Raw genomic sequence first — 5,000 nt, 5'->3', positions numbered from 1 at the left:
TGGTGGTGGTGGTGGTGGAGGTTGTGGTAGTGGTAGTGGTAGTGCTTGTAGTAGCGACAATGGTGGTGGTGGTGGTGGTGGTGATAGTGGTAGTGGTTGTGGTTGTAGAAGCAACAATGGTGGTGGTGGTGGTGGTGATAGTGGTGGTAGTGGTAGTGGTGTTGGTAGTGGTTGTAGTAGCGACAATGGTGGTGGTGGTGGTGGTGGAGGTGGTGGTGATAGTGGTAGTGGTAGTGGTTGTAGTAGCGACAATTGTGGCGGTAGTAGTGGTTGTGGTGGTAGTGGTAGTGGTGGTGGTGGTGTTTGGGGGGAGGGGGAAGGCGAGAGGAGGGTGGGGGATGTAGATATAGTTTATGTAGTGGTGGTAGGTGAAAAAGCAACGTTGGTGTCGTAACAGCAGCAGCAGCAGCAGCAGCAGCAGCAGTAGTAGTAGTAGTAGTAGTAGTAGTATAGCAGTAGTAGAGCAAGATGCAGCGGCAACAGCAACAACATCAAATACAACAGTAGTAGTAGTAGTAGTAGTAGTAGTAGTAGTAGTAGCAGCAGCAGCAGTAGTAGTAGTAGTAGTAGTAGTAGTAGTAGCACCAGCAGCAGCAGTAGTAGTAGTAGTCAGCAGCAGTAGTAGTAGTTGTAGTAGCAGCAGCAGCAGCAGCAACAGTAGTAGCAGTGGTGATGTAGTTCCCATCCAATGGCTTTCAACGAGTTACATTAATGAGCGCAATAAAACAACAACAAAAAAGAGAGAGAATGAGCACGTTGAGACTGATAACTGGAAAGATATCGAATTTTGGAGCACACACACACACACACACACACACACACACACACACACACACACACACACACTACTAGTAGTAGTAGTAATGATAGTAGCAGCAGCGGTAGTAGTAGTAGTTGTTGTGGTGGTGGTTGTAGGTACCGCTGAAGTTCCAGAAATAAATGATAATTATTTCTTCTGCTGTTGTCCCTGCCCTGTACTTCCCTGTCCAGTCCTGCCCTGCCCTGTACTTTGCTGTACTGTCCTGTCCTGCCCTGTCCTGTGTTGTACTGAACTGCACTGTACTTTGCTGTGCTGTACAGTCCTGTTCTGAAATGTACTGTGTTGTCCCTGCCCTGTCCTGCCCTGTCCTGTGTTGTACTGTACTGCACTGTACTGGTTTGTCCCGTCTTGTCCAGTCCTGTCCTGCCCTGTACTTTGCTGTACTGTCCTGTCCTGAACTACCCTCTACTGCATTATACTGTACTCTACTGGTTTTCCCCACCCTGTCTAGTCCTGCCCTGCCTTGTACTTTGCTGTACTGTCCTGTCCTGTTCTGAACTGTACTGTGTTGTACTGTACTGTACTGGTTTTTTTTTCCCGTCCTGTCCAGTCCTGTCCTGTACTTTGCTGTACTGTCCTGTGTTGGTTGCACTGTACTGTACTGGTTTGTCCCGTCCTGTCCTGCCCTGTACTTTGCTGTACTGTGCTGTACTGTCCTGCCCTGTACTTTGCTGTACTGTACTGTCCTGTTCTGAACTGTACTGTGTTGTACTGTACTGTACGTTGTTGTACTGTGCTGTACTGTCCTGTTCTGAACTGTACTGTGTTGTACTGTACTGTACGTTGTTGTACTGTGCTGTACTGTCCTGTTCTGAACTGTCCTGTGTTGTACTGTACTCTACTGTACTGAACTGTTTGTCCCGTCCTGTCCAGTCCTGTCCTGACTTGTACTTTGCTGTACTGTCCTGTTCTGAACTGTACTGTGTTGTACTGTACTGTCCTGTTCTGAACTGTACTGTGTTGTACTGTACTGTCCTGCCCTGCCTTGTACTTTGCTGTGCTGTACTGTCCTGTTCTGAACTGTACTGTGTTGTACTGTACTGTCCTGCCCTGCCTTGTACTTTGCTGTGCTGTACTGTCCTGTTCTGAAATGTACTGTGTTGTCCCTGCCCTGTCCTGCCCTGTCCTGTGTTGTACTGCACTGTACTGGTTTTTCCCGTCCCGTCCAGTCCTGTCCTGCCCTGTACTTTGCTGTACTGTGCTGTACTGTCCTGCCCTGTACTTTGCTGTACTGTACTGTACTGTCCTGCCCTGTACTTTGCTGTACTGTCCTGTCCTGTTCTGAACTGTACTGTGTTGTACTGTACTGTACTGGGTTTTTTTCCCCGTCCTGTCCAGTCCTGTCCTGTACTTTGCTGTACTGTCCTGTGTTGGTTGCACTGTACTGTACTGGTTTGTCCCGTCCTGTCCTGCCCTGTACTTTGCTGTACTGTGCTGTACTGTACTGTCCTGCCCTGTACTTTGCTGTACTGTACTGTCCTGTTCTGAACTGTACTGTGTTGTACTGTACTGTACGTTGTTGTACTGTGCTGTACTGTCCTGTTCTGAACTGTACTGTGTTGTACTGTACTGTACGTTGTTGTACTGTGCTGCACTGTCCTGTTCTGAACTGTACTGTGTTGTACTGTACTGTACGTTGTTGTACTGTGCTGTACTGTCCTGTTCTGAACTGTCCTGTGTTGTACTGTACTCTACTGTACTGAACTGTTTGTCCCGTCCTGTCCAGTCCTGTCCTGACTTGTACTTTGGTGTACTGTCCTGTTCTGAACTGTACTGTGTTGTATTGTACTGTCCTGTTCTGAACTGTACTGTGTTGTACTGTACTGTCCTGCCCTGCCTTGTACTTTGCTGTACTGTCCTGTTCTGAACTGTACTGTGTTGTATTGTACTGTCCTGTTCTGAACTGTACTGTGTTGTACTGTACTGTCCTGCCCTGCCTTGTACTTTGCTGTGCTGTACTGTCCTGTTCTGAAATGTACTGTGTTGTCCCTGCCCTGTCCTGCCCTGTCCTGTGTTGTACTGTACTGTACTGTACTGGTTTGTCCCGTCTTGTCCAGTCCTGTCCTGCCGTATACTTTGCTGTACTGTCCTGTCCTGAACTGCCCTCTACTGCATTATACTGTACTCTACTGGTTTTCCCCACCCTGTCTAGTCCTGCCCTGCCTTGTACTTTGCTGTACTGTCCTGTCCTGTTCTGAACTGTACTGTGTTGTACTGTACTGTACTGGGTTTTTTTTCCCGTCCTGTCCAGTCCTGTCCTGTACTTTGCTGTACTGTCCTGTGTTGGTTGTACTGTACTGTACTGGTTTGTCCCGTCCTGTCCAGTCCTGTTCTGCCCTGTACTTTGCTGCACTGTACTGTCCTGCTCTGAACTGTACTTTGCTGTACTGTACTGTCCTGCTCTGAACTGTACTGTGTTGTACTGTACTGTACGTTGTTGTACTGTGCTGCACTGTCCTGTTCTGAACTGTACTGTGTTGTACTGTACTGTACGTTGTTGTACTGTGCTGTACTGTCCTGTTCTGAACTGTCCTATGTTGTACTGTACTCTACTGTACTGAACTGTTTGTCCCGTCCTGTCCAGTCCTGTCCTGACTTGTACTTTGCTGTACTGTCCTGTTCTGAACTGTACTGTGTTGTATTGTACTGTCCTGTTCTAAACTGTACTGTGTTGTATTGTACTGTCCTGTTCTAAACTGTACTGTGTTGTATTGTACTGTCCTGTTCTAAACTGTACTGTGTTGTACTGTACTGTCCTGCCCTGCCTTGTACTTTGCTGTGCTGTACTGTCCTGTTCTGAACTGTACTGTGTTGTACTGTACTGTCCTGCCCTGCCTTGTACTTTGCTGTGCTGTACTGTCCTGTTCTGAAATGTACTGTGTTGTCCCTGCCCTGTCCTGCCCTGTCCTGTGTTGTACTGCACTGTACTGGTTTTTCCCGTCCCGTCCAGTCCTGTCCTGCCCTGTACTTTGCTGTACTGTGCTGTACTGTCCTGCCCTGTACTTTGCTGTACTGTACTGTCCTGTTCTGAACTGTACTGTGTTGTACTGTACTGTACGTTGTTGTACTGTGCTGCACTGTCCTGTTCTGAACTGTACTGTATTGTACTGTACTGTACGTTGTTGTACTGTGCTGCACTGTCCTGTTCTGAACTGTCCTGTGTTGTACTGTACTCTACTGTACTGAACTGTTTGTCCCGTCCTGTCCAGTCCTGTCCTGACTTGTACTTTGCTGTACTGTCCTGTTCTGAACTGTACTGTGTTGTACTGTACTGTCCTGTTCTGAACTGTACTATCTGTACTATGTTGTACTGTACTGTCCTGTCCTGCCCTGTACTTCGCTTTACTGTCCTGTCCTGCCCTGTACTTTACTGTACTGTCCTGTTCTGAACTGTACTGTGTTGTACTGTACTGTACTTTGCTGTCCTGTCCTGTTCTGAACTCTACTGCATTGTACTACACTCCTGTTGACGAAATCAACCAAAGGTGGGCGCGGGAGATTTTTAAAAAATATTTTAAAAAAAAGATTCACACACACACACACACACATAAGCAGGAAACATCCAAATAATCACACCAGCATAATTACCCACGTCGCAAAGAACTATGATTAGCAACAACTAAGCCCGGCGATCTGCAGACACGAACTGACAAACGATTTCTGCAATGCCCTGTGGAATTATGTTGTCCAAATATGTTACTGATTGAACATCTGTTGTTCTTGTTGTTGTTGCTACAATTTCTGTAATCACCATTGTTAACCCGGCTATTTCTGGTTATGTGTGAATAGAATAGAATAGAATAGAATAGAATAGAATAGAATAGAAATTCTTATTGTCACAAAACCTTCAGGTTTTTAAGACACAATAAAACGTAAACATGTGTGTGTGTGTGTGTGTGTGTGTGTGTGTGTGTGTGTGTGTGTGTGTGTGTGTGTGTGTGTGTGTGTGTGTGTGTGTGTGTGTGTGTGTGTGTGTGTGTGTGTGTGAATAGAATAGAATAGAATAGAATACTTTTTATTGTCATAAAACCTTAAAGTTTTAAGGTTTGTGTGTGTGTGTGTGTGTGTGTGTGTGTGTAAAAGAGAGAGAGACAGTGTGTTGGTGCGCGTGACAGTGTGTAGGTGTGGGTGTGGGTGACAGTGTGTGTGTGTGTGTGTGTGTGCGTGTGTGTGTGTGTAG

Source organism: Babylonia areolata, chromosome 17 (genome assembly GCF_041734735.1).
Source record: "Babylonia areolata isolate BAREFJ2019XMU chromosome 17, ASM4173473v1, whole genome shotgun sequence".
In the NCBI taxonomy this organism is placed as follows: Eukaryota; Metazoa; Mollusca; class Gastropoda; order Neogastropoda; family Buccinidae; genus Babylonia; species Babylonia areolata.
This window is presented reverse-complemented; position numbering follows the sequence as displayed.